This window comes from Chiloscyllium plagiosum, unplaced genomic scaffold (assembly GCF_037043375.1).
Source record: "Chiloscyllium plagiosum isolate Xiang-an unplaced genomic scaffold, Cpla_swu_hap1 HiC_scaffold_27, whole genome shotgun sequence".
NCBI lineage: Eukaryota > Metazoa > Chordata > Chondrichthyes > Orectolobiformes > Hemiscylliidae > Chiloscyllium > Chiloscyllium plagiosum.
In genome coordinates this window covers 60729578-60752175 of record NW_028270165.1, presented here as the reverse complement: position 1 = coordinate 60752175, position 22598 = coordinate 60729578, and the positions used below count along the sequence as shown (strand labels likewise).

At 45.0% G+C, this 22598-nt stretch overlaps 1 long non-coding RNA gene across 1 annotated transcript; it reads right to left on the bottom strand.

The window, feature by feature from the left end:
- Positions 1 to 10680: 10680 nt before the first annotated feature.
- On the bottom strand, positions 10681 to 21407 carry LOC148144370 (uncharacterized). Its single transcript, XR_015751446.1, has 3 exons — positions 21158 to 21407; positions 14603 to 14665; positions 10681 to 11218 (listed from the first exon to the last, which is right to left on the bottom strand). It is a non-coding gene; the product is annotated as an uncharacterized LOC148144370 (long non-coding RNA).
- Positions 21408 to 22598: the final 1191 nt, after the last annotated feature.

The window sequence follows — 22598 nt, the reverse complement described above, 5'->3', positions numbered from 1 at the left end:
GTCTACCTATTTTGTTGGAAATATAGGACCTAATCCAAACTGGATAATCTGGCTGATGGGGCAGGAAACCACTTCCTTTCTTGAGAGACAAGTCTCCTGGAGAGAACTGGCTGGCTGACTGATCTACTGACCCTCAGTGTCCCACTGCCCTCAGTTATCTGGAGGGGTGTCCACACATTTGCCTAAGGTGGTGCTTGAAACCTTTATCATCTTTGGGATGGATCCCCATTCATTCCGTGCTATGGAGTCATGCAGCCTGGAAACAGACCCTTCAGACCAACCAGTCCATGATCCCCAAATAAACTAGTGCCACCCATCTGCTCCTGGCCTGTATCCAGTATGTTAATACTTTTGTTCATTTGTTCACCGTGAGAGTTGGATAAATAAATTGCTGATTGTTGATTTTAAAGTGTTGGGGATTTATTCTTATCACTAGAGCAGGTTACACCAGTTTTCATGCTAATTTTACAGATTATTGGGTGACATGCTCCTCTGGGTGTTTCTGTTTGAGATAGGTGTGGCTGTCAGCCTTTGCTTTATAAAAGTATTGACGTAATGTACTGCTGAATGCAATGGAGTCAACATGAATCCCAGCCTCTCACTGTGGTTGTGGGTGAATCGTCTTAATTTGGCTCTTAACTCAGAAACTGCACACAATTAACTGCTGAAACAATGATTAACATTTTATTGTATGTAGCAACCAAAAATAAAACTCCTCAAGTTTTCATTGGAGAAAAGAAGGTTGAGGGGTGACTTGATAGAGGTGTACAAGATGATAAGAGGTTTAGATAGGGTTGACCATAAGAACCTTTTTCCACGTATGGAGTCAGCTATTACAAGGGGGCATAGCTTTAAATTAAGGGGTGATCGGTGTAGGACAGATGTTAGGGGTAGATTCTTTACTCAGCGAGTAGTGAGTTCATGAAATGCCCTGCCAGTAGCAGTGGTGGACTCTCCCTCTTTATGGGCATTTAAGCAGGCATTGGATAGGCATATGGAGGATAGTGGGTTAGTGTAGGTTAGGTGGGCTTGGATCGGCGCAACATCGAGGGCCAAAGGGCCTGTACTGCGCTGTATTCTTCTATGTAACCAAGTTCAACCTCACTCACAACTTGGCTATCACCAAATTGATGGCAGAATTTAACTGAGTTTCCCCCAACAGTATCTGTCTCTGGAAGTGTCCAGGGATTCAGTGCAACATTCTTCTTCCAAGTACTGCTGCTACATCATTCTGGAGTTGAATTCTGGTGGAGATTCCTCGCTTTCAAATCTGTGATGTGATGCTTCTTTAGATTCTAACACCACCTCCCCATACTTCTGGAGATCTCCGGTCTGTAGCTTACCTTCTTATCCTCGAGGTTTAGTGGTTTGTTTGATACAGCGTTTCCTGCAAAAAACCCCTTTACGTCAGGGCCTTCCTTCCACAGACAAACTTAATTGTCCTTTTATCATGAGCTTATTAAACACTTCGCTCATCTGTCCCAGGAAACAGCTTGTTGTTTTGCGTCCTTCTTCCCAGGGATGGTTAACTACCAGAAATTAGGCTATTCAGCCTATTGAGTCTGCTCTACTATTCAATCGTGGCTGATACGTTTCTCAACCCAATTCTCCCTGTAACCCTTGATACTTAAGAATGATTGAGTCTGCTCCAACATTCAATCGGCTGAATGGCCTAATTTCTGCCTCCTGATGTAGCAGTTTCTCAGTGGCCCTTTTGTTTCTTGGTCCAGAAAGAGTTCCTGCTAACTCGGGGAGTTGGAAAGTTCTGCAGTTTACAGGACCACACCACATTCCCCTCTGCCTCCTCCTGAGATACTGGCAATTCCCAAAATCCCTTGGTATCCCTGAAAACAATCGAGGTGTCTGGAAATCTCTGCTGCTACTCTGGAACAGAAGGATTATGGGGAGAAAATTCAGAAATCTGATGTGCAAAGGGACTATGGAGTTCTACTCCAGGATTCTCTCAAGGTAAACTTACAGGTTGAGTCAGTAGTTGGAGAGGCAAATGCAATGAAGGCATTTATTTTGATCAGACTTGAATATAAATGCAGGGATGTACTTCTGAGGCTCTGTAAGGCTCCGGTCAGCCCACAATTAGAGTACTGTATGTAGATTTGGGCCCCATATCTCAGGAAGGATGTACTGGCCCTGGAACATGTTCAGAGGAGGTTCACAAGAATGGTCCAGGAATGAAAAATTTAACATATGAAGAACATTAGAGGACTCTAGGTTTATACTTCATGGAGTTCAGAAGGATGAGAGGGAATCTAATTGAAACCTACAAAATAATGAACGGTGTGGATGTTGGGAAGGTGTTTCCATTGGTAGGACAGACTAGAACCTGAGGGCTCAGCCTTCGCGTCAAGGGAAGACCCTTTAGAACAGAGGGAAGAGAGGCTCCTTCAGCCAGAGTGTGGTGAGTCTATGGAATTCACTGCCACAAGGCTGTGGAGGCCAGGTTACTGAATATATTTAAGACGGAGACAGATAGGTTCGTGAGGATCAAGGGTTAAGGGAGAGAATGGGGTTGAGAAACTTATCAGCCATAATTGAATGGCGAAGCAGACTCAATGGGCTGAATGGCCTAATTTCTGCTGCTATGGTCTTATGATATGCTGATGAGTGGAGGGATGAGAAGGAGGGAAAGAGATGAAGAGAGAAAGACAGTTAAGGTGAAGCTCGATAGAGATGAAGGAAATATAAGAATTGTATGATAAATGGCAGAACACATAGGAGCACTGGCATACAGAGAGATCTTGGCATATAGATCCGTGGAAGTGGTAATGCAGGTGGGCACGGTGGTCAAAAAAGCACACAGCACACTTCCTTGAGTGTAAGAGTTACGTTACAGCTGTTTATTATGGCCACATTCAGAATATAGTGTGCAGTTCTGGTCACTGTGCTACTGGAAGGATGTGGGTGGTCTGGCAGAGGGTACAGACAAGGTTCACCAGGACATTGTCTAGTCTGGAGGGCTCTCGTTATGAGCAGAAGAGGCATAAACCTAGATTGTTTTCTTTGGAAAAACAGAAGCTGAGAGGAGACCTCGACAAAATGCTGAGATACACAGATTGGCTGGACAGGGGTGGCAGGGTAGCTCAGTGGTTCGCACTGACGCCTCACAGTGCCAGGGACCTGCGTTCGATTTTAGTCTCAGGCAACTATCTGTGTGGAGTTGGCACATTGTCCCTGCACCCCACCTCCCATATCTGTGTGGGGTGCTCCGGCTTCCTCCTACAATCCAAACGTGTATAGGTTAGGGTGGATTACTGAAGCTAAATTACCCATAGTGTCCAAGGAGAGGCAGGTTCAGTTGGATTGTCTGTGTGTAAATTGCCCCAATTTTCTGGGATGTGTAAGTTCGGTGCATTAGTCAAGAGTAAATGTAGATCACAGGGGTAAGGGAACGGGTCTCTATGTGTTAATCTTTGGAGGGCCGGTGTTGACTTGTTGGGCTGAATTGTCTGTTTCCACGCTGGAGGCATTCTATGATAGTCAGAGGCATTTCTTCCCTCCAAAGTAGAAAGGTCAACTAAAAGAGGGCACAGGTTCAAGGTGAGAGGGGGACTGTTTGGGGGATAAGTGGTGGGGGTGGGGAATTTACACAGAGGGGTGGTGGGGTTCTGGAACGCACTGCCAGTGGAGGTAGTGGAAGCAGGCACCTTAACAATGTTTAAGGTGTATCTTGATAGACACATGAAGGGGAGGTGAACAGAGGAACAGAAACCACACATGGGCAATAAATAGCAGGTCTAAGTAAGAATTAAGAATTAGTACAGGCTTGAGGGGGTCTGTGTGCCTGAACCAAGTGAGAAGGGCCTGTGACTGTGCTGTATTGTATTGATACAGCTTTCCCCCACTATTTGAAAGGAGAGTGTTCCTTTCATAAGCCGAAATGGCCTAAAGCGAAGAAGCAGTTACCATGAATTAATTTATATTATGCCTTTCTTTGTAAAAGCGACAATCCTCTTCGGATTTCTTTCGGTTTGTGAGAACAGGTATTAATGTAGGTCTTTTGTAAAAGTGAAGTAGTGTAAAGTGAACTTTCGAAAAGTGGGGGATATCTTTATGCTGATGGAGGGGAGATGGGGGAGCAATGAAGAGGGGTAGATGGAGGCTCAGATGGAGAATAAACACTGAGACACCAATTGAGCAGCCCAGCCTGGCCCTGTGCTGGAGACTCAATGGGACAGAGACAAATGTATCTATTTCGGTATACCTGCAGTATGCTCCATCCAGGATAAAAAATAAATGTCCTTCATCTGCTTCAGCATACAGGGCAGATGAGCAGTTTCTCCCCAATGTGGACCAGGAGGTGATGCGACTGAATGAAGCCTTTCCTGTGCTGAATGTAGGTGAATGGCCGCTGCCCTGTGTATAAATGCTGATGAATATCGGGCAGGTGGGGAAGGAAAACCGTTCCTACACTCCCTGCATTTTCATGATTTCTCCATGGTGCAGGTGTCCTCTTATTTCTCCAGGTTCAACAATCAGTTGAAACTCGCTCACACTTACAGCATAGGTGTGGTGTTACTGGTGGACTGGTAATTGGAGGACTCTCATTCAGTCTGTAAAGCATGTTCCAGTCACTGCTCTGGTGTGTGGGTATGTGAGACTCTGAGTTTCCAGTCACACTGACGTTTAAAACCTAACTAAGCAGACAGACCTTCTCCCCTTTGTTTTCAAGGCTATCAATATCCAAGTCCTGGTGAATCAAGCGACTGTCAGACTTCGATGTGATGTTTGGTCTGAGATTTCTGCCTCCAAATTCTTCTCTTGTAATATTCCTGTGGAAATAGATTGCAAAGGTCATTGCTGTCAGTCCACAATAGAAAATCAGAACACACAATTCTAGTTTCTGTGGATCATTCTTTCCTCTCTTAATACCCAAGATCTTTGTGCTGATCTATATGTAAATGTATACAGCAGGGTAATGTGGTGGATTGCATACTCCATGAAGAGTCCACTCAAGTTGCTGAATGGACATCTATCATGCGGTATTGACGTTCTTACTGAAGATATACAATATGCTGCAGTGCAATATTATGAGCCCCATAAACACTGAAAATCAGGCTTTTAGAGCCATAAACATTCCATCAAATATGTACTATATACCCCAGACTTATCTGTCTTATATTAACGCACGGTTGTCTTAGATTCCCAGAAGACTCGCATTTACGTGAGAGTTTCTGTAAAAGAAGCCGTCATTTTGGACTCCTTCCATGCCATACTGACTATTACTGGAAATACAGCCATACTACACCAGGATTCATTGATCAATGACGTGAGGTTTATCTTTACCCTCTTATAATTTTCTGTTGCATAAATGTTTCGACGAATGTCAATACTTTTCACCAGTCATACAGTCAGAGACATAAAGCACAGAAACAGATCCTTCAATCTAACTTGTCCATGCCGACCGGATATCCAAAATTAGTCTAGTTCCATTTGCCATCACTTGGTCCATATCCATCTAAACCCTTCCTTTTCATATACCCATCCAGATGCCTCCACCACTTCCTCTGGCAGCTCATTCCATACACGCATCACCCTCTGCAAAAAAAGGTTGACTGCAAGGTCCTTTCAAATTTTTCCCCCCTCGCCCTAAACCTATGCCCTCTAGTTCTGCACTCCCCATATCCCAGGGAAAAGCCGAGCTGGGAATTTTTGTTGCAGACGTTTCATTCCCTGTCTAGGTGACATCCTCAGTGCTAGGGATCCTCTTGTGAAGCACTTCTGTGATGTTTCCTCCAGCATTTATAGTAGTTTGTCTCTGCCACTTCCGGTTGTCAGTTCCAACTGTCTGCTGCAGTGGCCGGTATATTGGGTCCAGGTCAATGTGTTTGTTGATAGAATCTGTGGATGAGTGCCATGCCAGAGAACAGCCAGGGAATTCCTAGAGGCATGGCCTCTAGGCATTTTTCCAGCGCCACATTTTCAACTCTGGATCTGGGACAAGGTGTGTGGTATGGCTGGGGGGGGGGAATAAAGAAACTGGTGAAATTTACATTGATCCCATGTAGTTAGTGGGTCCCAAGGCAGAAGACGAGGTGTTCTTCCTACAAGTGTCAGGTAGCTAGAGCTTGAAGGGGGAGGCAGCAGAGTACTTGCGTGTCTTTGACTGATTGGGAGGGGAAGTTAAAGCGTTCAGAAACAAGGCAGTGGGGTCGTTTAGTTTAGGTGTCCCAGAGCTGTTCCCTGAAATGTTCTGCAAGTTGGTGTCTGGTCTCCCAATATGGCAGAGACCACATCGAGAGCAAGGGACACATAAATAAATCTTATAAACAAATTGTACAAATCTTAGCCTGCCAGGGTTATTTTCTTCAATTAAGTCAAAGAAAATTTTAATTAAATTGGGTGACTACATGAAATGGTTTGTTGGTCAGACTCAAATGAGACAATGCCATGAATATCAGTGAACTGCTTTTTTTGTCAGAACCACAAGTTCTTGATTTATTTTCACAACTTACTGATATTCACATCTGCACATTCAATGTCAAACTCTGACATCAGAAATGACATGACACCATTAATTTTTTCTTACAATAATCCAACAAACAAATTAATAACACACAGTGAATACCAAGTCTCATTAATATGAAATTAAATTTGACCAAATAAAATGTAAAATCAAATGGGAGATAACAAATAGGGGAAGGGCAGAAGGCAAGAAATGCAGCATCATAGAAGGTGCTCCTCCAGGGAGTGTATTTTACCAACTACAACTGCTCAATATAAACAAACACTCTGACATGATCCTCCGGTTTTAATGTAAACCATATCCCCATACAGTAGGTACCATTTAAATAAGTTAATAGATACAAGCCTTGAGCAAATCCAGCCTCCAGCCGGACCCCCCGCTTCTTGGAGCTCGGACCTTCCTCCAGCTCCGGGGGGTTGTTGAGCTCCTGGGCTCCGGCCGCCACCGAAGAAGCCGCGGGCGCCGGCTCTCTCTCCTCCACCACCGACATTTTAAATTTGTTTTCTCGTTCACCCGGTTACCGTCACCTCCCCCTTCCCGGGCCCCGGGAATTATACACAAATAAACAATAAACCCCACCGGGGACTGTCTCCTTTTTTTCACAACTTTTGTTTAAAAAGGTCCAACTTTAATTTGAAATGTATTTTAAAGGTATTTTCTGAGGTAAACGATGCCTGTCTGCCCCCTCCCTCCGTCAGAAACCGCCCGCTGAGTCGATGAGAAAACCGCAGCCTCGCGCCGCCATCTTTGTTTTTCTTCTTCTTACCGTCTCCTCCTTCAGTGACGCTCGTCATCCGCGTCCCCTCCAATCAGAGCGCACCTTACTCCACCTGACCAATGGCAGCTGGCATTCCGTGTCGTGTTGGTCCAACCTTCTGTAATCTCTCTCTCCGATTAGTCGGTACCGACCACAAGCTTTGGGATTGGTTGGGAATTTCACAATCATGTCAGTGTATCCGCCCTTTTCATTCCCGTTCATTCATTCAACAGCAGATGACCCAATTTACTGCAACGGGCTGTGGGGCTATTGCGGTAGTGTCACATATTCAGGGGGAAGATGTGATTTTTAACGTTATCAACCAATTCAACTCTGGCACCTCCGCATCCATTCATTCAACTGAAGAGGGCTCAATTTAGTGTAAAGGGCTCTGAGGGTATAATATTTGTATCCCATGTTGAAAAGGAACCTCTGCCCATTCATTCAATAGAAGAGGGCCTATTTGCTGCAGAGGTTTTTTTTATGGCGCAGTGGTAGTGTCCCTATCTTCGAGCCCTGAAATCCCACAGCTATGAGGATGCGTAATAAATTTTTTAGTCATAAGTCACATGACACCAGGTTATAGTCCAGCAAGTTTGTTTGGAGGGGATCTTACAGAAATATATTAAATTATGAAAGAAATAAAAGTAGGATGTTGCATTGGTAGGTGAGACTAGGATAAGAGCGCATGGCCTCAAGATTAGAGGAAGCAGGTTTAAAACTGAACTGAGAAGAAACTTCTTCACCCAGTGGGTTGTTAATCTATGGAATTCCTTGCCCAGGGAAGTATTTGACATTACTTCAGCAATCACTAGAATCAGTAGATACGTTTTTGAAAAATAAAAGAATTAAGGATATGGTGAAAACGCAGATAAGTGCAGCATAGTCCACGAAAAGATTAGTCATGATCTTATTGAGTGGTGGAGCAGACTCGAAGGGCCGGAAGGCTGACTCTTGCTCCTAGTTCTTATGCTCTTATGTTGAAATCACAAGCTTTTGGAGTGTAGTCACTTCAGCAGATGAAGTCATGAAAAAACAAGTGTAGGAAAGAGAATTTAGATAAATGAAAGACAGAGCATCTCAACGGTCAATTACTTACTCCCATTCCTATTTCTGATTATCTTACTACACAGCAAGTTGTGTTTTCCAAACATTAATTTTATTTCCATTGTTTAAAATCAAATATTTAAGATGAACAGTTTGTTTTTCGTCACTTGGACACACTGTGAATATCATAAACCCTCTCATGAGATATCATAGGAACAATTCATAAACTAGATTTGTCACTGAGTCACTCAAGGAGAGATAGAAAGGAGAAAAAATCCCAACATGTGCAGGATGCTAACGAAAAGTTAGCAACCTGAAATGGTAACAGGAGCAAGTGAACAGCCCCAATCAGGAAACTCATATTAGATTAGATTACTTACAGTGTGGAAACAGGCCCTTCGGCCCAACAAGTCCACACCGCCCCGCCGAAGCGCAACCCACCCATATCCCTACCCCTTACCTAACACTACGGGCAATTTAGTATGGCCAATTCACCTGACCTGCACATCTTTGGACTGTGGGAGGAAACCGGAGCACCCGGAGGAAACCCATGCAGACACGGGGAGAACGTGCAAACTCCACACAGTCAGTCGCCTGAGGCGGGAATTGAACCCGGATCTCCACTGTGCCACCGTGCCACCCACTACAGTACCTTGTACTATTCTTCACTGAACACTGCAATTGCTTTCCTTTTCAGTTTAATGATCCATAATTGAATCTGACTCCAACACACTCTCTGGCAGACAGTTCCAGAGGTCAAAGTAATTTCAATCATTAACGAAGTTAGTTTTGGATCCATCCCAAAGACAATTCCGGTGGACGTTTGCTTCCAAACATTTACAGTAAGTTCTTGGTATGGACACATTTCCAACTTAGTAGGTTTATTCCAGTTTTATAACATATTGGGGTGGCACACTGCTTAACATTGCTACCTCACAGCATAAGGGACCCAGGTTCAATTCCAGCCTCAGGTAACTGTGTGGAGTTTGCATGTTTTCCCTGTCTGCACAGGTTTCCTTCCACTGTCTAAAGAGGGGCTTCGGTACATCCGTGTGGACCTCCTCCAATTAACTGAGGGCAATGGGGCACTGTGAGGATCAACAGATCAGACAGTCAGTCAGCAACTTCTCTCCGGGAGACTTGTCTCAAGAAAGGCAGCGGTTTCTTATCTCATCCATTCTCCTACCCTCCACAAACTCCACACAGACAGTCGCCCCAAGGGTGGAATTGATCCTTGGTTCCTGGTGCCATGAGGCAGTGCTAATCACTGAGTCACAATGCCACCCCTGAGCCGTGAGGTTGCAGTCCAATGGAAAACAAATACAGTGCACCAACTCTCCCACTGCACCCACTGTCAGGAGAATCAGTCCTGGAGGGGGGGGGGGGGGGGACTCATGGCAATGTCAGCGTTGGAATCTGATTGTTGTGAGCGCTGGTGCCTCCGCTGGTGCTTCCGCAAGTTGCGGGAAAATGTAAACCTCTTCCCGCACTCAGGGCAGCTGAAGGGCCTCTCCCCGGTGTGGACCCGCCGGTGGGTCAGCAGGGCAGAGGAATCACTGAAGGCCTTCCTGCACTCGGGGCAGCTGAATGGCCTCTCCCCCGTGTGGACCCGCCGGTGGGTCAGCAGTGTGGAGGAGCGGGTAAAGCCCTTCCCGCACTCGGGGCAGGAGAACGGCTTCTCTCCAGTGTGGACGCGCTGGTGCCGAAGCAGGGCAGAGGAATTGCTGAAGGCCTTCCCGCACTCGGGACAACTGAATGGCCTCTCCCCTGTGTGGACCCGCCGGTGGGCCACGAGGTTAGAGGAAACAGCAAAACCCTTCCCGCACTCGGGGCAGGAGAACGGTCTCTCGCAGGTGTGGATCCGCTGGTGGTCAGCAGGTTGGAGGGCTGGGTAAAGCACTTTCCGCACTGGAGGCAGGAGAAGGGCCTCTCCCCAGTGTGGACCCGCTGGTGCCTCAGCAGGTGGGAAGACCTGCTGAAGGCCATCCCATACTCGGGGCAGCTGAAGGGCTTCTCACCCGTGTGGACCCGCAGATGGGTAAGCAGAGCAGAAGAGCGGGTGAAGCCCTTCCTGCACTCAGGGCATGAGTACGGTCTTTTCCCCGTGTGGACCCACTGGTGCCTCAGCAGGGTAGAGGAATCACTGAAGGCCTTCCCGCACTCAGGGCAGCTGAATGGCCTCTCCCCTCTGTGGACCCGTTGGTGCTTCAGCAGGTCCGAGGATTTGCTAAAGGCCTTCCCACATTCAGAGCAAGGGAAGGGCCTCTCCCCAGCGTGGACGCGCTGGTGGGCCAGCAGGTGGGAGGAGTAGGTGAAGCCCTTCCCACACTCAGGGCAGGAGAATGGCTTCTCCCCAGTGTGGACTCGGCGGTGGTCCAGCAGGTGAGAGGAGCAAGTAAAGCCTTTCCCGCACTCGGGGCAGGAGAATGGCCTTTCCCCGGTGTGACTTCGCCGATGAATCTCCAGGACAGATGGGGCATTGAAGCCTCTCCCGCAGTCGCAACACTTCCATGGTTTCTCCACGGTGTGGGATTCCTCTGGTTTCACCATGGCCGCAGCTACAGCCCCTGCCCACAGTAAATTTCTCTTTCCTGGCTGTATAACTGTTTCAGGCTTTACACACAGTGCGCTGTAACAGTAGAGACTCTCATCCAGTCCCACTAATGCTGAAAATGGTCTGAAACAGAAACCAAAATGTTTTGCTCCTTCTCACAGAATCATAGTTCAAAATCGTTGAGGTCCCGATGGATTGAGTGACTGTCAGACATTGATGTGAAAGTGGGGACTATAGACGCTGGAGAGGAGTTGAAAAGTGCAGTGCTGGAACAGTACAGCAGGTCAGGCAGCATCCAAACAGCAGGAGAATCGACGATTCAGGCATAGGCCCTTCATCTGTTGATTTTTAAACTTCAGTCTTCACATCTTCAAATACTCTGGAAAAAGAGATTCCAAAAGTCATCACGGTCAGTCCAAGGTAGAAATTCAGAACAAGCTACTCCACTTTCTGCAGAACATTTTTTTCTTTTGCTGTTCCACAAAATTGAAAGCATCCCACACTCTCTCTCTTCCTCTATTCTCACTCCCTCAAATTAATTCAGGATCTTACAGGGACAGAAAAAGCAAAAACGTCAGGACTGACACCTTCGAATTTTGGATAACACCACATGAAAGTTAATATCTTTCAGGATGTTGGGATATTGCTGAGAGTGAGCAAGTCTGATTTTGGGAAGCAAAACAAGTGTAAATTCAGGTTGAACCTGCAATACAGCTTCTTGATAAAAAAAAAGACATGAATTGGTTATCGTCCCTGTGGTGGTGGTGGTATGTGGTGGGTGGAATGTGACATTAAGGCATTGACACAGACAACCCCGAGAGAAACTAAATATACAGACATGGCAAATGTTAGTGGCAAGTCAGAGTCAGATCTACAGCACAGAAACAGCCCCTTCGGGCCAACCAGATATCCTAGCCTAATCTAGTCCCATTTACCAGCACTTGGCCCATATCCCTCTAAACCTTTCCTATTCATATACCTATCCAGATGCCTTTTAAATGTCATAGCTGTATCAACATCCACCACTTCCTCTGGAGCTCATTCCTTACACACACCACCCTCTGCATGAAAAGGTTACTCCTTCGGACCCTTTTAAATCTTGCCCTCCTCCACCCTAAACCTTTTACCCTCTAGTTCTGGACTCTCTCACCCAGGGAAATGTCCTTGTCTATTTACCCTATCCATGCCTCTCATGATTTTATTAATGACCCTCAGTCACCCCTCAGCCTCTGATGCACGAGGAAAAACAGCCCAGCCCATTCAGCTCAAACCCTGGCAACATCCTTTTAAATGCGTTCTGAACCCTTTCAAGTTTCACAACATCATTCTGATAGGAGCGAGACCAGAATTGCACACAATATTCCAAAAGTGGAATATTGTACAGCCACAACACAACTTCCCAACTCTTATCCTCAGTCAGAGGATTGGGAAAGTTTTCAAAACCCACAAAAGACAGCCAGGAAAGAATGCAGGGACAAACCAAATTTGAGGGTCAGCTTGGAAGCATCAATGAGAAATCGGCGGACTGGGTTTATTGGGTATCCGTTCCTCTTGAGTACGTATACATAGTTCCTCTGGGCTGCAATGTGTGGTGGCTCGTTGAAATAATCTCCTGATGCAGCTTCATTTGTGGGTGTTGGGATGATTGCTTCTGTAGTTAGGTATTTGGTCCGTGTGTATTGTTTCTTGTGGACGCTAGTGTGAAGTTCCCCATTGACTGTTCGCTCTACTGTGACATCTAGGAAATGGCACTTTGTTGTTGTTCTCCTCTTTAAACCAGGAGCCCCCCTCAGGCCCATAGTCTCACTACCTGGAACACCTATATACAGACTAGTCAAAGACCTCCACTAAAGACTAAAACACCAAGTCGAAGATTCATGCCACTCCATTCACTCCACCCAAGAATTCCTGAACACCAAAGACACCAAGATAGAAGAGGATGAAATAATGCTGTCCTTTGACATAACAGCCCCGTTCACATCCATTAACATCAACGTGGCCAAAGAAACACTGACTACACTACAAGAACCACCAAAGACACAAACACCAAACAGCACCAACTTCATCAGCAAAGATAACATTGTCAAGCTTGTGGACCCGTATCTTATCACCTACGTCACATTCAATAACAAGCCCTACAAACAAATCAACAGAACACCCATGAGACTACCAATATCAAGATTCCGAGCAGAAGCAATAATGCAGAGACTCGAACAAACAGCCCTCCCAGTGCTCCAACCCAAATTTTGGGTCCGTCACAGTGATGACACCTTTGTCATCAGAAAATGAAACAAATTACAGGAAACCTACAACACCATCAACAATATCCTTACTGGCACAAAATTCACAAAAGAGGAGAACAACAACAAAGTGCCAGTGGTTAGCACTGCTGCCTCACAGCACCAGAGACCCGGGTTCAATTCCCGCCTCAGGCAACTGACTGTGTGGAGTTTGCACATTCTCCCCGTTTCCTCCCACAGTCACAAAGATGTGCAGGGTCAGGTGAATTGGCCATGCTAAATTGCCCGTAGTGTTAGGTAAGGGGTAAATGTAGGGGTATGGGTGGGTTGCGCTTCGGCGGGTCGGTGTGGACTTGTTGCGCCGAAGGGCCTGTTTCCAAACTGTAATGTAATCTAATCTAATATAAAAACACTATTTCAACGAGCCACTACATACTGCACCACCCAGGAACTACGAAGAGCAGAAGATAAATACTTATACAGCATATTCAAGAAGAACGGTACCCAATAAACCGTGTCCGCTGATTTCTCAACAACAAACTCAAACAAGCAGACACATGCGCAGAAACCCTAGCCACATTACCTTACATCAAAGACATCTGTGAAATGATGTCCAGACAACTCAAACCTCTCCACATCATGGTAGCCCACAAATCTACCAACACACTTAAGCAGCAGCTAATGAACCTGAAAAAACAAATGTTATTTACAAATTACCATGCAAGGAAGTATAGACATGGACTCTACCCCCATAGTTCTCGGTGGCAAGAAATGCTGGGATGAGATAAGGAAGATTTTTTTCAGTCAGAAAGAGGTGACTCTCTGGAACTCATTGCCACTTAAACGAGGCAAGTAACTGAGTGCTTTTAAAACAGATAAAGATAGTAAGGAAATTACTATCATTAGTAAGGAAATCAAGGGTTACAGGGGGGATGCAGGAGAATGGGGTTGAGAAACATTGGCCATGATCGAATGGTGGAGCAGACTCAACAAGTCGAATGGATTGATTCTGCTTCTGTATCTTATGGATCTGTAACCACAAAGATCTGACTTAATTTTCACTACTTTTACTGTGTTCCTGTCGTATTTATGGCAAGCATGTGGCAATACGTTGTAGATTTCTCAAGCTAGATCTTCTAATTTCATATCAAATATTGATAATTGGAGCTAATATTAGAGAGAATAAAGGTGCTTATTTCTTGGATAAATAAACCTGTCATGCATTTTAAGCTTAAACCTTGCATACTTGCGAAATTAGAGTTGCCATTTTGCCCGCTGTCATCAAATCTCCAATAATACTTCCCTTTTACTTGATAACCCATTTTGGGAAATAATAAACATAACTGAGGTTTCGTGTTTTATGCAAGCGCTTTAAGCTTTTGATATAATGATTTTAAGCCATCTACACAGAGTGTGATTGAATTTCTAAACTTAAGTAACAGCCTTAAAGTATTGTTATTTGTGTCACTCACATAACTGTAATTAATGTAAATATTGAATTAAACTTATTGAAAAGAACATACTTGCTGAATTAGAGTCAGCATTGTTTTCAATCCTTTGTCCATTATTTCCTTTCACCTCATTACCTATTTTAGAGAAAGAAAAAGATTGCATATGTTTGAACATTTACTTTTTTTGGCAATATTTTAAAATGAAGAAAGCTGTTCAGTCAACTTCAATCTTCATCCGGTCACTTTTTAGAAAAGGTTTTGAGCACAGTTATAAAATAATACTTGATAGAGGTTTATAAGATAATCAGAGGAATAGATAGAGTAGACAGTCAGAAACTTTTTCCCCGGGTACAACAGAGTGTTACAAGGGGACATAAATTTAAGGTGAAGGGTGGAAGGTATAGGGGAGATGTCAGGGGTGGGTTCTTTACCCAGAGAGTGGTGGGGGCATGGAATGCGCTGCCCGTGGGAGTGGTAGAGTCGGAATCATTGGCGACCTTTAAGCGGCATTTGGATAGGTACATGGATGGGTACTTAATCTAGGTTAGAAGTTCGGCACAACATCGTGGGCCGAAGGGCCTGTTCTGTGCTGTATTGTTCTATGTTCTAATAATGCAAGGTTACCTAATTTGCAGCATTGCTTGAGACAGATTTAATAGTACAAGAAGTTATGATCTCCATTCAGTAATGTCTTGATTTGAACATAGTTTAAGTTAAGCTAAGGGTGTTGCAGGAATTGAAGTCATTGTGAAAATGTTACCAGGGAAAACATTGGATAAAAAAAATTCTGGTTTGAGTTTGTTCTTTGGGTATAAACAGATACTGAATCCAAGTGTCCTCCCAATCTTCTTAAAATATCCCACAAAATAAACACAATGCAACCTAAATAAATCAGGCCCAAAAGAAATTCAGAACCCACACTAATATATGGCAAGGAGGAAAGTTTTAGACTACAGGGCAATAAAGATGGGTTGGTCAGATGGGCAGAACAATGACAGATGGAGTTCAATCCTGAAAAGATTGAGATGATACATTTCAGGAGCATCAACAGGCAAGGGAGTACATGATGAATCACAAGAACTTAGAATGTACTGAAGATCAGAGAAAGGTATATGTGTTCATAGATTCTTGAAGGCAACAGGACATGTGGATGAAATGGTTAAGGCAGCATATGAAATACTTGCCCTTAATAGTTAAGGCATTGAACATGAGAGCCAGGAGATCATAATGGAACTGTACAAGACATTTGTTGGGCCACAGCTGGAGTAGTGGATCTGGTCGTCACATTATTAGAAGGATGTGATGGCACTAGAAAGGGTGCAGAAGGGAATACTAACCCAGGGTGGTGCATGTTGGTGGGTTTCAGCTATGAGAGTGATTAGATCGGCTGAGGGTATTTTCCTTAGAGCAGAGAAGGATGGGTGAGGACCTGTTTGTACAGATAAGACACTTAGGGTCTAGATTGGAAGAAACTTTTCCCCTTGGTGGACGGCTTCAGCAATTAGGGGACATAGATTTAAGGAAAGAGATAGGACATTTTAATGGAATTTAAGGAAAAATATCACCTAGAATGTGCTGGAGATGGAGGAATTTACTTATGGGAAGAATTGGTTTGTTTGAAGGGATGGATATAATGAAATAAAACTAGTTCAGAAGATCATTATAATGTGCTAAGAAAAAGAACTGGAGGTAGAATAGTGGAAACAATCTAAAGAAGTTTCATTGTCCCATCTGAGAAAAACAATTCTGCTAAACTTCTCAAACGAACCCAAACATGTGTCAGAACTTGTTTGTTTAAAATCAATTGAATCTATTCCAAGTATTTAGGAAAATGAGAATCATCTTTAATCCTGGCCCTATTGGCTGCAACCAAAAGTGATAGGAAGCTTTTTCAGTTTCATTGAAATGGAGCTGTCAGAGATATTGGCTCATTAGAAGAACAGAAGAGGGTTGTTTGAGCTTATTGAGCAGTTTGTAGACTCAAACAAGGATCCAGAAAACAATTTTCTGTGGCGCAGAAGCAAGGACAATTAACAAGGATTGATGTTGGTACTGTGTGTCCAAGTGTCTCAGTCTTCAAAGTTCTAGATAAGTTAAGCTTCTGAAAAGTTGAAGGTGTCAAAGGAAGATCAGTAGGGAATCAAGGGTTTTGGGGAAAAGGCAGGAAAATGGAATTGAGGGTTATCAGATCAGACATGATCTCACTGAATGGTGGAGCAGAATGGCCAATACTGCTATTTCTTGCGGTAAATCGATCTGGGAGTTGATAAAAGCTTTTGTATGATTTTTCTTTGTAGTCAGCAACATTTTGTACTTGGAAGAAGTTGGCTTTTGTGTTGGATCTCAAATAACGCTTGAGGCTCCACTGAGCAACCGAGGTTACATATCATCAAGTTAAATCAAAATAAGCAGCAAAATATATGGTAAAAGTGTAGGTGTGACTGCTGAAGGCCAAATAAGACAGTTTCAGTCGTAAAATGTCTTTACTTCATAATATTTCGTTTTACATGCAGTCAGCGACAACTCAAGCCAATCAAGGTGTCGCAGAGTAAAGTTAGGTCTCACCAAAACAGCTGACATGTCCGTACAACACTGTTGTAGCGCTCTTTAACCACAGGGTATATACTAGTGATTCATTTATTTTTCACTTTCCCCAACGCCCCAAATTAGGTTGAGGTTTGTTACAGCATCCTGATGGGAAGCCCGATGTAACGTGCTCAGATTCTGCTGCAGTAGTGTGATGTGTTAAATTCCCAATGATTTTCAAAAAAAAAGAGTGAAAGGCAGTGGTTGCATGTGTTGACAGCACAGGTATTATTTATATTGGCTTTGAGATAGGGAACAACCATCACCTCCCAAATTGTGTTTTGTTTGCACAGCAACTTTGAGTATGAAAAGCATTCTATTTTTAGACGGCCTAAATGCATACATCGTTTCTTATCAGCATACCTTAAAATCAACATTAAAAAGCACAAACAATTCATTTTCACTGTAAATTACATATTTTAAAATCAAATATTGCAAGACATACAAACACATCAAGAAGTCAAAATTTGTGAAGAAAGCACATCTTTTTTGACAGTTCAGACAGGGAAAATCTTTGTTCTTGTGGTGGTCACTGGAGACTTACTCGATCAAATATTAACTACCAGTGTATCTCACAGAGATGCTGTATAAATCAAGATCTTATTGATCACTGTTGACAAAATTAAACCTATTGACCTGACTCTTTACAAAATAAGAACAGATTTTAGTGCATAACATTTTCCCATAATACAGACATTTTCAGTAGTGCAGTTATGTGAAAAGAAACCTGCGTTGTTAATTTAGTTTGTTGCTCCAATTCATAAATGTTGTTTTCATTTATTTTGAAAAATCAACCCTTCCACTCTTTCTAAAGGTACATGACACTTTATTTTTTTTTCTTTGCCAATTTTCTTTCACAACAAAAGCATTAACTTTTTTGGCATTGGGTGAGGGAGCTCTGCCAGCTGCCAATTTCTTCCTGAAATTGTTTCACTTGACATGAGTCTTGCCAATAAATGACAGCAACAGCAGCAGCTAATACTGATGATAACATTTCAACAAAAGTATACCAAGGTGCTTCACATTATGTATCACCCAAGCTGGAGAAATGTGAGGATCTCCTTCTCGGCCTTTCCCCTCAGCTGAGGTGTGGTGACCCTCAAGATAAACCACCACCAGCCATCTCTAATGAGAGAACACAGTCTAATCCTCTGGGAAAACTGTGATGAATGTGTTTAAAGTTGAAAGACTGTTGAAATATAAGTGGTTAGCACTGCTGCCTCACAGCACCAGGGACCCGGGTTCAATCCCATCCTGGGGTGACTGTCTGAGTGGAGTGTGCACAATCTCCCAGTGTCTGTGGTTTCCTCCAGATGCTCCGGTTTCCTCCCACAATCCAAAGATATGCAGGCTAAGTGAATTGGACATGCTAAAATTGCCCATAGTGGTACATAAGTCAGGGGTAATTGTACAGGAATGGGCTTGGCTGGCATACTCTCTACAGGGTCGGTATGGAGCTGTTGGGCCGAAGGGCATATTCCCACACATAGGGATTCTATGACTGTAACAAACACGACATCTGACAAACAGGAATAAAACTAGCCACCAGGATATATGAACATCAACTAGCCACAAAAACACATGATTCACTATCACTAGTATCTTTACATACAGACAAAGGAGGACACCATGTTGACTGGGACCATACATCCATCCTATGACAAGCTACCATCCAATAAACCAACCAGAAACACACACAAGACTTCCTTGGAACATGTCATTCCAACTGGAAATCTATTGATTTGGACCCCATCTACCATGCTCTGAGAAAAAAGAACGGAAATTATATCACCCATCCTAAAACCAAAAGACATAAATAGAAAGCAGGACATAATACCAGCGCTTCACTCGACTCACTGATGTTGTTACCCAGTATGGTGATGAAACATCTGAAAATGACCTTCCAGCTCAGCGAGCAAACTTACATCCAGAATGATAAAATTCTGGTTGACACAAAGGCTGCCACAAAGTTGGAATTCTCTCCCAGAAATGACAGTTGATGGTGCCCTCACCAAGATGGATGCTCGCGCTCCCCGCCCCAAGACAACATGCATCTTACCCTCACGAATATGGCGACCGGTTGCCCCCAGAGGTCCTTCCCCAAACAAAGTAAACACTGGGCCTGTAGAGCTTTTGTTCACGGCCTCAGGCCTCCCCTAGGAGTTTATAAACTCCCCAGTCTCCCTCCTCCCGCGGTTTCCAATCCTCTCCTGTCTCACTGTCTCCTCTCGGTAAAAACAATGACTGCAGATGCTGGAAACCAGAGTCTAGATTAGAATGGTGCTGGAAAAGCACAGCAGTTCAGGCTGCATCCGAGGAGCAGTAAAATCAACATTTCGGGCAAAAGCCCTTCATCAGGATTACAGGCAGAGATCCTGAAGGGTGGAAAGATAAATGAGAGTAGGGTGGGGGTGGGGAGAAAGTAACAGAGTACAATAGGTGAGTGGGGGTGGGAAGAAGGTGATAGGTATGGGGGGAGGGGGTGGTGGAGTGGATAGGTGGAAAAGAAGATAGGCAGGTAGGACAAGTCATGGGGACAGTGCTGAGCTGGAAGTTTGGAAGTGGGGTGAGGTGGAGGAAGGGGAAATGAGGAAATTGTTGAAGTCCACATTGATGCCCTGGGGTTGAAGTGTTCCAAGGCGGAAGATGAGGCGTTCTTCCTCCAGGCATCTGGTGGTGAAGGAGCAGTGGTAAAGGAGGCCCAGGACCTCCATGTCCTCGGCAGATTGGGAGGGGGAGTTGAAATGTTGGGCCACGGGGCGGTGTGGTTGATTGGTGCGGGTGTCCCAGAGGTGTTCCCTAAAGCGCTCTGCTCGGAGGGGTCCAGTCTCCACATCTGGAGCAACGGATACAATGATATTGGTGAATGTGCAGGTAAAACTTTGACGGATGCGGAAGGCTCTTTTAGGGCCTTGGATGGAGGTGAGGGAGGAGGTATGGGCGCAGGTTTTGCAATTCCTGCAGTGGCAGGGGAAAGTGCCAGGATGGGAGGGTGGATCGTAGGGGGGCATGGACCTGACCAGGTAGTCAGAGGGAACGGTCTTTGAGGAAGGTGGAAAGGGATGGGGAGGGAAATATATCCCTGGTGGTGGGGTTTGTTTGGAGGTGGCAGAAATGTCGGAGGATGATTTGGTTTATGCGAAGGTTGGTAGGGTGGAAGGTGAGCACCAGGGGCATTCTATCCTTGTTACGGTTGGAGGGGTGGGGTCTGAGGGCGGAGATGCGGGATGTGGACAAGATGCGTTGGAGGGCACTTTAACCATGTGGGATTGGAAATTGCAGTATCTTAAGGAGGAGGCCATCTGGTGTGTTCTGTGGTGGAACTGGTCCTCCTGGGAGCAGATACGGCGGAGGCAAAGGAATAGGAAATACGGGATGGCATTTTTGTAGGAGGTCGGGTGGGAAGAGGTGTAATCCAGGTAGCTGTGGGAGTCGGTGGGTTTATAAAACGCCGGTGTCGAGTCGGTCGTTATTAATGGAGATGGAGAGGTCCAGGAAGGGGAGTGAGGTGTCAGATGGTGCAGGTAAATTTAAGGTCAGGGTGGAATGTGTCAGTGAAGTTAGCTCAACCTCCTCGCGGGTGCACGAGATGGCGCCAATGCAGTCAGGAATGTAGCAGAGAAAGAGGTGGGGAGTGGTGCCGGTTTAGTTACGGAAAATGGACTGTTCTACGTAGCTAACAAAGAGACAGGCATAGCTGGGGCTCATACGGGTGCCAATGGCTGTCCCTTTGGTCTGGAGGAAGTGGGAGGATTCGAAGGAGAAATTGTTAAAGGTGTGGACCAGTTCAGCCAGATGAATGAGAGTGTCGGTGGAAGGGTACTGTTGGGGACGTCGGGAGAGGCAGAAACGGAGGGCTTGGAGCCCTGGTCATGGCGGATGGAGGTGTAGAGGGATTGGGTATCCATGGTGAAGATGAGGCGTTGGGGGCTGGGGAAACGGAAGTCTTGGAGGAAGGTGGAGGGCGTGGGTGGTGTCTCGAACGTATGTGGGGAGTTCCTGGACTCGGGGGGATAGGACAGTGTCGAGGGAGGTACTCACTGTCCCCTCTCCCCGGGCGCTCAGGCCTGGCGACCTCTCCGGGATGTTTCCGAAACCTGTTTCTGTTCTGAAGGAGGATCACTGGACCCGTAACGTTCCCTCGGATTCTCTTGACACATGCAGCCAGGGCTGCTCAGCTTTCCCAGCGGGTCCTGTTCTTGTTCCTTAAGCCACCGGCGCCATTCCTCTCCCACACTCAGTAACACTGCCTTTGTCTCGCTACATGACCTACACTGCACATGCGCCAACTCACAAGGGGCTGGGTGACCAGCCGTGACGTCACCCCGCGTGTAGTGGGCGCGGTTCGACGAGGCATCCAACCAATCGGAGACAATGGGGGCGGGGCCAATGTGTTCCCTGCTCCCCTCGCCAGCCGCCTGAAAGGTGGGTTTGTCTTTAAGTTGTAATGTTTTTAAAAAAATTACAGTCTTTTCCGAAATGTTATTCCAGACCTCGAAGGCTGTAACATTGGAAAACTTGCAAACATAAAACGAAGGGATACTAAAAAAAAAATAAATACGAAAGAAACCTAGCTCAAAATATCAAAAAGAATAGCAAAAGCTTCTGTTGGCATGCTAAAGGGAACAGAGTCGCTATGGTCCCTTGGAAAATGAAACCAGTGAGTTAATAGGAGGAACACTGAAATGGCAGAGATGCTAAGTCAATCCTTTTCCTCAGTTTTAAAGCTGGAGGACAATAGTACCATTCCTATTGGAACGGGCAAGTCAGAGGTGATAGAAAGGATAGAACTTAAACAATCAACTTTGAGAGGGAATAGGTACACAGCAAACTATTAGGATTGAGGGCAGACAAGTCCCCTGGGCCTGATGGCCTACATGCCAGGGTACTATATAGACTTTAGTATGGCGATTGGCAAGATTCCCCAAGGGAGACAGGTTCGCAAGGTTAGATATCATGGAATACAGGGAGAACTAGCCATTTGGATACAGAACCAGCTCACAGGTAGGAAGATAGAGGGTGGTGGTGGAGAGTTGCTTTTCAGACTGGAGGCCTGTGACCAGTAGTATACCACAAGGGTGCTGGGTCCACTACTTTTCATCATTTATATAAATGCTGTGGGTGTCAATATACGAGTTATAGTTACTAAGTTTGCAGATGACACCAAAATTAGAGGTGTAGTGGACAGTGAAGATGCTTAGCTCAGAGGATAACAGGGTGGAGTTTAATTTAGATACATATACGGCACTGCATTTTGGAAAAGCATATCAGAGGAGGACTTATACACTTAATGGTAAGATCCAAGGGAGTGTTGCTGAACAAAGATACCTTGAAGTGCAGATTCATAGCTCCTTGAAAGTGGAGTCAAAGGCAGATAGGATAACGAAGGCGGCGTTTGAAATGCTTTCCTTTATTGGTCAGAGTGTCAAGCATTGAAGTTGGGAGGTGATGTTGCAGCTATACAGGGCATTGGTTTGACCAC